Genomic DNA, 13,583 nt, shown 5'->3' with positions numbered 1-13,583 from the left:
TGTCTTGCGCGCATTTATTGAAGCGATTAAGCATGAAATGGTTCGAGCGTTTTGCCCAAGCATGACGTCAGGGAAATAGGTCTAAGATTAGCTATGTCAGAGGGTTTATTGGGTTTGGGAATAAAGATTAGCGGTTTTCCATGAGCTCGGAAGAGAGCTGTTATCGAAGCAATGATTATAGTATTCTGTGAAGGCAGAGATTGATTTGTCGTCCAGATTTCGGAGCAATTTATTATTTACATTATCTATATTGGGAGCAGATGTTTTAAGGGAAGCTAAGGCATGTCAAACTTCTACCTCCATTATGGGGGCGTCGAGAAGTTCATTAACCTCGCCTGTATAATCTGAATTCTCATGAGTTGTGGTAGGAGGGAGGTGTAATCGTGCAAGCTCCTGAAAAAGATGGGAAATATTATCCTTGTGTTTGTGCAATAATTGAGCAATGTAGTGACTGTGTTGCGCGTGCGAGGTTGAGGGATCAAACAAATGTCTCAGCAGTTGCCAAGTCTTTTTACTACTGAGATTACCATGCATGCTCTCACATACTTGGCCCCATTGTTGATTAACTAGTTGGGTTGCATATGCTTGTATGTCTTTGTCAAGTCTAGCTACACGGATGCGAAGCCTGCGGTTATGGCGGCGTCTTTTCCACCGCTTTAATAGTGATTCCTTCGCTTGCCACATGTGTAATAGTTTGGCATCAGCTGTTTGAAAAGGAGCAGCAGGTGGCACAGTTGTAGTATGATTGTCAACGTCCGTTTGGAGTTGACTAATCCATTGCTGTAGCTCAAGTATGGAATTGGGAGCGTTATTTGCGCGAGTTTTCCAAAATTTGTCCCGATCCGTAAGTTTGGGAGGCAGAGTGTGAAAGGGCTTGTGAGAGAAAGTAACAGAAATCGGTATGACGTAGTGATCGCTACCAAAATTGATTTGAAGGTTTTCCCATTTAGTTTCCCATTTCCCGAGAGGTGAGGGTGAGATCTGGTGATGTATCTATGGAGACACTATTTCCTAAGCGAGTGGGTGTGTCGAAGTCATTGTGGAGGGTGAGTTGATAATCCTGAATGTGGGTCCATAAAGCTTGTCCTTTAGGTGTGGAAGTAGTGTGACCCCATAGTTGATTTGGAGAGTTAAAATCCCCAACAATGAAGAGCGGGTTTCTCCGAGCTTCCTGTTTAGCACGAGCAAAAACAGTAAAACGGTGGTGTTTACAGCTGGGACTGCTGTAAACGTTAAGGATGTAAATAGGAGCCGACCTAGTCTTTTTAGGAAGTATTTCTACGAAGTCGTGATCAATGTCGATACTCTCGAAATGGGAGCAAGTAACAGTCAAATGTTTTTGTGCTAGGATCGCTGTATTGGGACGTTCATATCTTTTGCATTGGAATGTGTTGTATCCGGGGAATTTAACGTAACCATTCGTTTCTTGTAAAGCAATGACTGCGGGCGGTTGTGGGAGATTGGCCATGTATTGTTGAAGACTGGCCTTCTTTTTCGAAAATCCCCTACAATTCCACTGCCACACAACTAGGGTGGAGCGCTTAGGGGATGCGGCCATGCAGTCGATCGAGTCTTTCGATAATTTGATTGAATCGCTCATCAATTTGGGTAAGTCGCGCGTCATCCTGGTTAAATTTAGCATTTATATGGGCACTGAGGCTATGAACGTTAGTAGTGAGGGACTCAAGCTTGGCTTCTACGGCATCCATGCGTTTTTCAAGGGCCTCAAAGCGATTGTTAGAGTTTCTAATGTGTGCGGTGAGTTTACGACTTAGCTTATCATGTTGCTCCCAAGTATCTCTCCCATCATCAATAGATTTGCACTTTGTGGCGGTTATGGTAGTGGGAGGAGAAGTGTCCATGGTTAGAGTTTGATCGCCATTCTCACTGACAGGGGGAGGAGTTACAGTGGTTTGTTCATCAGTAGAGGGTTGAGATCGAGTGGTAGTAGTCGTACATGAAGAAGGGGTTTGGAGGTCAAGAATTTGTTTACGCAGAAGACTATTTTCTTCCTGAAACTGCTGTAGGAGGGCATAGATTGGGGCATCAGGTTGCTTAGGTTTAGGTGAGCTGTGGGAAGCTACCGATGCCCAGCTTACCTGAGGAAAGCTTGATTTTTTGTTAGATGGAGCAGCGGATAGCACAGGCCAATCTTCGTCTTGTTTTTTTCTTAGGAAGAGGTCCCTGCTTCTTGGGCGAAGGAGAAGACTTGGTCTTGGATTGAGGAGGAGTCTTGTCAGCCTTTGGGAGTGAGGTTTTGGGCTCATATCGTAGTGCACACTGAATGGATCCAGTCTCATGACTTCCACGACATAGTACACACTTGGGAATGCACACATGATCAGTCGGAGGATTCACAGTTCCGCATTTATGGCAAGTATCCTCATTATGCGTAGGGCACACGTCCGGTCGATGTCCAACTTTCCAACAGCATGTGCAGGCCTCCATTCTTTGTCGAAAAAGCTTGCACCGGAGCATCGCCATTTCATATTTGACCCAAAAAGGAATCGTTCCCAAGAAAGTCACGAGGACTGCGTCAGAAGTTTTTCCCATTCGTCTGGCTTCTAAAAAGTGCATTTGTGGGTTGCGCTCACGAAGCATGGGTAGAATGTCTTTTTCATAGATAACTTCTCCCAGGCATACTCTGTCGATGTAGATAATGCCTTTGCACGTCTCGGAGTTTGGAACGCTGTAGGAGGTGACTTCGCGCTCTTGGCCATCGGCCGTGAGCGACTTGATGGCGAGATATTTCTTCAAGCAATCGCAGCTTTCCGTGCTGAGGGTAACTGTGTTGGTGGTGGGATTGATGGTAGCGATGTCTTGGCGCAGCTCCGCAGTGGCTGGAAAGCCGGCTGCCGTAGAGAGAATCTTCGTGAGTTGGAAGTGGCTGAAACGGGAGGCGTCGAAGCCTCCGCAAATGCGAAAAATAGCCTTGTGTGAGCCTTCGGGTAACTTGGGAAGCCTCACTTTGTTATTCCTGGAGATCATCTGTTTCCATACAGCAGCCTTGGCCGTGGCAGCGATGGCGTCCTTGCGGAGAGAGTCTTGATATGCGGCGTCGTATATGTGCGTTTGTCGCCACTTGAGCATCTCCTCCGGGGAAAGATGTTCCCCTTCTACTACCTCAACCAGGTTCATGACGGCCGCACGAGGCGTGTCAACGCCTACGGTGTCGGAGAGCCACCAAGCTCTCGTAGGCGAGGAACCACAAAAGTCACAATAACAAGCGTTCTAATGCACAGACCTCTTCAAAAATAGTCTCAAAACGTTGCGGAAATCTTCACACATGTCGCGTGAAAGAGCCACTAGGATATAACAAAAAGAATGGGCGCAACTTGTAGCAATTGTAGCAATTGCCTTTGTAGCAATTGCTTCAAATGGTTGGATGTCTGATTTTCCCTTTAATAATTACTTCTCTCCACCTTGCGGGTTTCCGCAGAACTACTATGTCAAACACTTGCCTGTGCTTCATGTTGTCGACAAATTCGACTTCGCCCTGCCATCTGCTAGTCCCTGGTTAGCTCAGATGGTAGAGTGGCTGCCCCGGAAAGGCGGTGGTCCCAGGTTCGAGTCCCGGACCAGGACAAATTTTTCAACCCTGAGGCTTTTCTTTCGAGGAACCCGTATGGGTTTCCTTTGTAGCAATTGCTACGAACGGGTGGATGTCTGATTTTCTTTTTATTAAGTAATTATTCCATCACATTTTGTTTTGTGCAGCAGGTTTAAAATGTACTCCAAGTGTAGCACTATTTTGTATGTGAAGGAGTAGACTATTCACATCACCAAAACCATAGTTGGAATTCGTGCGGTATCACAAACAACTCAAGCATGAGACGGTTGGCTCAATACAGTAGTTGATGATGATATAGGAGTACTCCCTCCCCTGATATTTTGTTGAGTGGTCTCTGTTTTTGCAACATGGTCATAGTGTGTGTGTACACATCAATTGTGTGTGGTACCATGAGATTGCCACATCGAGTATTGGCGACATGAATAGACTTCTGTTTCACGTCCAACGCCACACTACACTTTGCGCATGTTTTCAGCTGTCACACAAAAAATAATGTATTAATAATATATCTGTATTGTTAAACCAGTAATCGTATATTAAACCAATAACAGTAGCGAGCGCAACGTTTTCAAGGAAGGAAAGGCAAGCAAGGCAGATGACGATTATACACTTTTAAAACGGTTGCACCCTTTGGGGTGTATATTTGTCCCACAACAATAATCGTCATCTGCCTTGCTTGCGTTTCCTTTCTTGAAAGCTCGGCGCTCGCTACTTTCCTGTCGAGAAGCCGCGTCACACTGATAACGCGCATGCCGTTCGTGACTGGGAAGTACCAAGCTCGCAGCGTTAAAGAAACGAAACGCGGGCCAGACAGATGACTATTGTTGTGGGACAAGATACAGCCCAAAGGGTGTAGATTTTTCTAAGAGTGTAGTTGTGTGGCAAATATGCACCTCAGAGGGTGTACATTTGTTTAAGAGTGCACTCTGAAGAAAGTTTATGCCCTTTGGGGTGTATATCTGCCACAACGATAATCATCACCTGCCTTGCATGCTTGCGTTTCCTTTCTTGCAAACGCCGCGCCCGGTATACTTTCCTGTCGGCAATGCTATGTCATGCTGATAACGCGTATGCCGTTCGTTACTGGGAAGTACCGGGCTCGTAGCGTTAGAGAAAGGAAATGCGGACAAGACAGATGCCGTTTATCGTTGTGTGGCAAGATACGACTCAAAGGGTAGCGTAGCGATAAATAATTTAATAATAGCATTATTATACTGAGCGATTTCGGTTTCGGTTTCTGGGCTCCGGGGGATGCTATGATGTCGTTCGTTACTGGGAAGTACCGGGCTCGTAGCGTTAGAGAAAGGAAATACGGACAAGACAGATGCCGTTTATCGTTGTGTGGCAAGATACGACTCAAAGGGTGTAAGTTTTTCTAAGAGTGTACACTCTTAAATTTTCGTTCATGCGTTTGTTGATTCAAACGTTGCGTCATGCTTCAGGGAGCGCGATACACACAGCGGGATTCATATATATCCGATAAATAATTTAATAATAGCATTATTATACTGAGCGATTTCGGTTTCGGTTTCTGGGCTCCGGGGGATGCTATGATGCCGTTCGTTACTGGGAAGTACCGGGCTCGTAGCGTTAGAGAAAGGAAATGCGGACAAGACAGATGCCCTTTATCGTTGTGTGGCAAGATACGACTCAAAGGGTGTAAGTTTTTCTAAGAGTGTACACACTTAAAACGGTTGCACCCTTTGGGGTGTATATTTGTCTTACAACAATAATCGTCATCTGCCTTGCTTGCGTTTCCTTGAAAACTCGGCGCTCGCTACTTTCCTGTCGAGAATGCTGCGTCACACTGATAACGCGCATGCCGTTCGTGACTGGGAAGTACCGGGCTCGCAGCGTTAAAGAAAGGAAACGCGGGCAACACGGATGACGATTATCGTTGTGGGACAAGATACGCCTCAAAGGGCGTAAATTTTTCTAAGAGTGTAGAGTGCACACTCTTAAAACAGTTACCACAACAATAATCGCCACCTGCATGCCCTGCTTGCGTTTCCTTTCTTGAAAATGCTGCGCTCGCTACTTTCCTGTCAAGAATGCTACGTCACGCTGATAACGCACGTGCCGCTGATGACTGAGTGGTACCGGGCTCGTAGCGTTAAAGGGGTGGAGACATCAAAATTTTCGTTCATGCGTTTGTTGATTCAAACGTTGCGTCATGCTTCAGGGAGCACGATACACACAGCGGGATTCATATATATCCGATAAATAATTTAATAATAGCATTATTATACTGAGCGATTTCGGTTTCGGTTTCTGGGCTCTGGGGGATGCTATGATGTCACAGAGGAGCAAACGCAACATGGCTTGGTCACGTGGCCCACAAAAAATAGTGACGTAAAACTATGCTGCGTCGTCTGCTCGCGCATACGCGTGCTCTGCCAGCAGAGGTCAACCACTGGCGATTCGAAGTGCATGTCGCGATTATTATAATTATTGCGAAGAGCGACATCAACGGTAAGAAAATATTGCGGCTTGTGAGAGTCGGTGATTCATTCCGAAGCGCCGTAAGCTTTAGCTTTGAAGTGAACCGGAAAATGCCTAGCGACGATATCGGCGGCGCCGAACGATCAGAGGCGGTGAAGCTGCCGTCGATGCCAGAGTGACCACTCCTCGGTCGCTGATTGGCCGCTTCGCCGTACGGCTGCCGCACAAATGGGTCCCGGGCCCGTCCTCTCTACGGCAAGGAAATCTCGCCGCTCGCGAGCAAAACCGCCGTCGCACGGGGGCCCGCGAACGGCAAACGGCGTGCGGCGAGTTTCCGTGCCGGTAACGTGCCGGTAACGTGGAAAGGCCAAGCGAAGGAGAGTCTGCTCCGAGCTGCCGAACTACGCGACTATGCGAGGAGAGAAGCAGACAACACGAACGCCGCATATCCTGGGGCCGAATCTTATAACGGTTCGGAATACGAACCGTCCGCTTCGCCGCTTACGTCATTAGATGTGCCACTCCCAAGCCGGTGGTGGAAGAAGGGGAGTACGTCACCAATAGATGAGAGGGTGCCACCTCTGAAGTGTACGTCATTATATGACGAGCTAATCGAGGAATTGCAGAATGTTTCTGCTTCCTAATTAAATGAATGTAAAATAAAAATTAAATATTATACGCCAAGTTTTGAAGCATAAACTTGTGGTGTCGGACGTTCACGCATTGCAGAAGTAATTTATTAACGCGATAGCGTTAAGGAGCTCGTGTCGCAGAAAAGCCGGTGTCGTCGGCGTCCGCGGCGTTGGCCGTGAGCGTTAAATCACGGCAGGCACTTCATAAATAAAAAGCAACTTCCAAGATGGGCTGGGTGGGAATCGAACCAGAGTCTCCAGGGTGTGAGACGGAGACGTTACCACTGAGCCACGAGTTCGATGCTTCAAAGCGGTACAAAAGCGCCTCTAGTGAACGCGGTGTTGCCTTAGAAACGAGCTGTTTCTAAGGCTCAGGCGTGCGTCGCTTGCTCAGGCGCACATTTCGTTGTCGCGCCGAACGCTGCGTTGCTCGACGCTCACCGCGTCCGATGCGGGGCGCGTAGTCGCTGCGCCGTAGCCCATTGTCTTACACCCCTTGGCGGGTCGACGGGAACGCTGTCGCGTTCCACTCTTGAAGGCGAAGCTTAAGCGTCCTCCAATTTTTAATGTCATTCTTTTTCATTCTCAGCCCACAGGCGGTATCGTAAGCGTAAATGAGTTGGCCACGGAGTTGGCAGAGCGCAGGGCGATGTCGTCTGCTACCAGGAGCTCGCACGATGTCTGCAATGGGAACGCACTACCAGCACTTCTCAAGTAGCTAGCACGACAAAACCGTGAACTGGTTCTTAGGGACACCTTTACTAGCCGACTATATCAATTTTCCTTCTTTTTTCGCCCCTCGTCATCGGCTCGGACATGACTCGCTCGCCGTCGCGCTGCCGCTATCCCTGCGATCTGCCCCACGGCGCGTCGCGTGATAGAAGCAGTGGAACTTAAATCGAACATTACGGTATACGGGCCCTGCATTGCCTGCGCGAAGTCAAATCGAAGAGTGTGGTGCTGACGGTGCGCGCTGTGCCGTGAAATTGAGAAACAGCACTCCCGAACTAGAGAAAAAAGGGCAGCCAAATAAGAGAGCTCTACAATACCTTCCCGTCCTGACTGTATAGTTTTATCAGCCGAACGAAGGAAGCGCTGAACCAGCCTAGGTTGAACCCTCCTGACTGCTGAACGGCGATCTGCGAGCTATTCACACTGGCGATAGCACTGGGAATTCGATCTCACTATGCAAATATCTCCTTGGCATTGACTTTGAAGCTGAAGTCACGTACGGCAAAGCTGACCCAGCCCTTCAACCGGCCAACACAGTTCTTCGAAAGCGTATCGCATTTCCAGCCGTGGTCGACACCGAAAGAGCAACGCCAAGCAGACGACGAAGGCAAGTAATAGCCTCCGAAGCAACCAACGCACGCGCGCGCGATGCCCGCGCGTCTCCGGGGGTGCGCGACCGCCGCGCGCGGCCAGGGTCACAAGCCAACAGCCAAGCCACAGGAACGGAACCCAAAGCGGACTACCCCTTCTCCGGTTCCTATGACCGGTTCGCTTTGAAGATGATTGACAGATGCGTGACGTATTCGAAAATTGCGATACCGCCCCGCTGCCTCTGACGACCTGTGACGTAATCAAAATTTTAGCCAATCAGGTGAGGCCAAAAGAACGGTTCCCCAACCGAACCGTTATAAGATTCGGCCCCTGGTCCCTTTCGGAGTCGGCCGGCTAGTGTTAGACTCAAACGTGTAAAGGCCCGTCCGCAGGGCAACTCGCCGCACGCTGTTTGCCGTTCGCGGGCCGGCGTGCGGCGTTCGTGTTGTCCACTTCTCTCCTCTTGTGTCCGTGTCTGCACGCCTTACCCCTTCTTTGCATTAAGAAAGGATTTCTATATGCCTGTAGCTCGGTCGTAGTGGAGGCTATGCTCGGTTGCTCGGCTCAGCAGGCTCTGTAATCGGCATTTCATCGCTACTCATCATACGTCACGTTTTTGTGCTGGTGTGCTATGACGTCAATATTTTCGTTCCTCCTCTATGACGTAGTAACTGCCGCGCTAGCGATGGGTCTCGACTACGAGAAGGAGTTTTTAATGACTCTTTGGAGCTCAATTAAAATTATTTTGAAATGTTTGCAGCGTCCAATACCTCGTTCTGGGTGTCCTTGCATACGGAAGCAGCCTACAACATGCTTTTTATAGCCTCAAAATTTGGTGTCTCAACCCCTTTAAAGAAAGGAAATGCGGACAAGACAGATGACGATTATCGTGTGTTATACGACCCAAAGGGTGTAATTTTGCTTAAGAGAGTAGTAACCCTCGATACTTACAGTTCGAATTGTTTATCTTTTTCGGCTGAGTGATTTTCACCGCCTAACAAATGTTACCGCTCAGCGCGGGACGCGCCTGCATGTATCGGACGTTTCTGGAATGTTATCGATACTAATTCTATCCGCCGTCTGTTGCCACCGAACATTGTGTAATCTGATTGCATGTATGCGTGACGCAAATGGCGTAGAACTTTCTGAAAGACACGTGGCACCAGCGATTACTCTGGAAGGTTCCATGCCTCGTGTATAAAAGCCGACGCGCTTGACCGGCAGATCAGATTTCGACGTTTCGACGATCGCCGACTGTGTTCGCCGCTAGGGCGTTAAATTAAGTGTAGCCTGTTTTTGTGGGCACAGGTTCGCCCAATAGAAGTTAGTTTCGTCATAGAGAAAGGAATACAACAAGAGCGGACACTCCCATTGGCGGCGAGAATTTGGAGTAGCGCCCTCTCGCGAGTGACGTCACGGCCAGGATGCCGCTCGCTCCGACTCGCCGCGCGCGCTCGTTTTCTTGCTGCGTGCTTGGGGTATTGGCGGCTTGAGCCGTACTTACAGAAGGTTGTTTAGGATTATTTATGTTGTCATGCGTGGACCGCAGTTTATTCTTTGAAACCGCGTGAGTCATGAAAATTTGCGACTTGGATATCGCAAGCTATGTAGCGCTGAAGGGGTCTACTGGTCTTGCAATGCATATACACTCTAAGAACAGTTTACACCCCTTGGAGTGCCCCTTCTGCCATACAACGATAATCGTCATCTGCCTTGATGCGTTTCCTTTTTTTAACGCTGCGAGCCTGGTACTTTCCAGTAACGAACGGCACGCGTGTTATCAGCATGATAGCATTTCCTGTCAGCAATGCTATCATGCTGATAACGCGCGTGTCGTTCGTTGCTGGAAAGTACCGGGCTCGCAGCGTTAAAGGAAACGCATCAAGGCAGATGACGATTATCGTTGTGTGGCAGAAGGGGCACTCCAAAGGGTGTAAACTGTTCTTAGAGTGTATGCACCCTGTCTGTTCATAAATGTTGCTTAAAAATAACGTCTGCAAGTTCAACACGCGAAGTTATTTATGATGCTCCTCTAAGAGAGAAATAACTTTTATTTATATAGCCGGCAGATTGGTGGGGGGGGGGGGGTGCAACCCCGCCTAGATGGCGGCCAGAAGCCCTGAGCTCTAGCGGCGTCCTCGGCCTGCTGGACAGCCAAAAGTTGGTCTTCGGGGGCCGAGCTGAGCAACACGGTCTCCCACTGCTTCCTATCCTGAATTTTTTAGCCCTGTCGGGGCGCCCGAGGGCAGGCCCAGATAATGTGATCCAGGTCCGCCCTTTCTTGACAAAATTTACAATTGGCCGAATATTGGTCTGGGTAATAATGATTATAAGTCACCGGATTTGGATATATATTTGAAGGAGGCGCCATGCCACCGCCTGCTGCTTATTAAGTGATGGGTGTGCGGAAGGAAAACGCACCCTCCCCAATCTGTAATGATTAGTTATCTCCCTGTAGCCAACCATCCGGTCCCCTGTCAGCCCCAGCCCCAGCCGCGGCGTCCCGGTGGCTCGGCTTGTGAGTCCTCGAGCCACGGTGTCGGCCGTCTCATTGCCGGGGAGGGAGGAGTGCGCAGGCGCCCAGATGATATGGACAACCCGCTCACCGCGGAAGTTTGCCAGGATACGTTGTGATTTCGGTGAAATGCGCCCCTTTGCGTAATTTAAAATGGCGGTTTTCGAATCACTGACTATTATCATGGCCAGTGTGGAAGCCATTGCGAGAGCAATGGCCGATTCCTCAGCCACCTCGGCTCTGTTGGTTTTAATAGATCCGCTGACCTTACGCTCACCTTCCGAGTTCATGGCAACGATACACATATTCTGATTAGTCGTGTACTCTGCCGCCTCGACGTACACCACGTCGTCCTGAGAGCGTTGGAATCTCCTCTGTATAGCCCCTGCCCTTTCCTCCCGCCTTTCCCTGTGGTGTTCGGGATGCATGTTTTTGGGTAGCGGTGGGATAATAAGCTGCTTCCTTATGTCGTAGGGAATGTCTACTTTAGTGCCATACTGTGATGCGTATGTTACTCTAAGCTTGTTAAGTATGTGTCTGCCAGTAGGTGTTTGTGAGAGTCTTTCATATTGCGCTATCGTATGGGCTTCTATGAGAGTTCTTCGAGCGTGTTGTAGACCCCTAAGGCTAGGAGCCTGTCATTCGGTATGTTTATCGGCAAACCTATGGCTTGTTTGAATGATCGTCTAATGATGCCTTCGATTTTTGTCTTTTCTGCTACTTGGAGATTTAGGTAAGGGGTTACATATACTATGCGGCTGATGACAAAAGCCTGGACTAGTCGTACCAGATTGTTCTCTTTCATCCCATAATGGCGATTAGCTATTCTCCTAATTAGTCTCATTGTTTGTTGTGCGCTGTTTTCTAGTATTCTGATTGTTTCCCCGTTGTGACCGTTCGCTGATACGTGGAGTCCGAGTACTCTAATGCTGTCGACAATAGGTATTTGGTTGCCATTTACAAAAAGCTTGATGTTTGGTTTATCCGTAGAACTCTTACGGCCCCTGCGTGTCGGTCGGTATAGAAGTAATTCTGATTTTTGCGGCGAGCATCTCAATCCTTTATCCACGACATATTTCTCAACCGTGTGTATGGCTGTTTGGAGTATTTCCTCAATCTGCCCATCACTTCCACCTTTTACTCAAAGGGTGATATCATCAGCGTACAGGCTATGCTGTAATCCTTCTATATTTTCTAGTTCTGCTGGCAGGCCGATCATAGCTACATTGAAAAGAAGGGGAGATAAGACTGATCCTTGTGGTGTGCCCCGGCTTCCGCGTTTTATCTCTTTGGATTTCACTTCACCGATTGTGATTTGCGCAATATGGTCAGAGAGAAAGTCTTTAACATACGTGTGGGTTCGTTGCCCCACTCCTAGGCCTTGTAAGTTTTCTAAAATAGCCCTGTGGGTGATATTATCAAAGACCTTCGTAAGATCAAGACCAAGGATAGCTTTTGTATCTAGTGTTTGAGGTCCCGCGTCTATTATTTGGTGTTTGATTTGCAACATAATGTCTTGTGTAGACAGTTTTGGTCTAAACCCAATCATGGTGTGCGGGAAAAGGCCATTATCTTCCATGTAATTAGTTAGACGTGTGAGGATGACGTGCTCCATGAGCTTGCCAGCACACGACGTTAACGATATAGGCCTGAGATTCTCAAGTTGAAGTTTCTTTCCCGGCTTTGGAATCATTATAACCTGGGCGGTTTTCCATTGACGTGGAATATTTCCCTGTTCCCAGCAGTTGTTAATATACTTGGTGAGGGCCGAGATAGATTCATCATCGAGATTTCTCAGGATATTGTTGGTGATTCCATCCGGGCCTGGCGTGGATTTCGTGTTGAGCCTGATGAGTTCCGCTTGAACTTCAGCCTCGGTTATGGGGCTGTCAAGATACGGGTTTTCCTTACCAGTATATGGATGTTGTTGTTCTTTGGTTGTATTTCCTACGTATAGCCTTTGTAGTTCCTGTAAAAGTTCTTCTTCCGTGCCTTTGTATCTGTGAATTATTTTGTGCAGGCAGTGTCGTTGTGTGGACTTGCTGTTTCCCGGGTCTAAAAGATAACGCAGAAGATTCCAGGTTTTAGGTAGCCCTATCTGTCTCTCCATGGCGTTGCACGTGGCCTCCCAATTTTGACGGCTTAATCTATTCACATAGTCCTCTATTTTCTTATTGAGCATGGCGGTTTTCCTTCTCAGGTTTCTATTAAATTTTTGCTGTTTCCAGCGTTTCTGCATGCTGTTTTTTGCCTCCCACATATGTAGGAGTTTGCTGTCCGCCTCCTCTATCCCCGCTTTTTCCGGAATAGTCTTAGTGGCTCGTATCACACTTTGATGAAGTTTTTTAGTCCAAATCTCGATGTCATGTATGACTTCATCAGCTTCCTCCTCCCGGATTTTGCGGAAGGAGTCCCATTCGACAATCGCTATTTTCCTGCCTTTCTTTCGTGATGGGCCTGCGTGTACAGTTGTTGCTACAATGAAGTGATCACTATACCAGATTTTCTTGTGTGTTTATCCATTTTGCATCAGGTGTGTTCTTTGTAAAAGTTAGGTCTGGTGTGGTGTCATTGCTCACACTGTTACCCATTCTAGTGGGCGCCTGTGGATCCGTTACGAGAGTGAGACCCTCCTGCTGAGCGTCTAACCATAGATTACGACCCCTGACGTTCTCCAAACGGTATCCCCAAGCCGCGTGGGGTGCATTAAAGTCCCCTACAATTACCATTGCATGCCTTTCTGCTAAATTTAAGGATTTACGAAAAAGCGGGCCGAATCTCATCTTGTGTCGAGGGCTACTGTATACATTTAAGATGAAAAGGCTTCCTTCTCCCTTGCGCGTGGAAATGATTTCAATCAGAACGTGGTCTACACCGGTCACGCCAGTGTTGTGTTCTATGACCGTAAGGTTTCTATGTACGAGAGTTGTAACGGACGCCTTCTCGTGGGAAGCACCGTATGCTTTGTAACCGGATAATTTAGCCAGTCCCCCCGTTTCTTGCAGGGCGATGACGTCTGGGGCCTCCTTGCTACTTACGAACTGCTGTAGGTGTCCCCGTTTCCGGCGATACCCGCGACAGTTCCATTGCCATATTATGT

The sequence above is a fragment of the Dermacentor variabilis genome, unplaced genomic scaffold (assembly GCF_050947875.1).
Source record: "Dermacentor variabilis isolate Ectoservices unplaced genomic scaffold, ASM5094787v1 scaffold_15, whole genome shotgun sequence".
NCBI classification, from domain to species: domain Eukaryota; kingdom Metazoa; phylum Arthropoda; class Arachnida; order Ixodida; family Ixodidae; genus Dermacentor; species Dermacentor variabilis.
Note: the sequence above shows the minus strand (reverse complement) of the source record.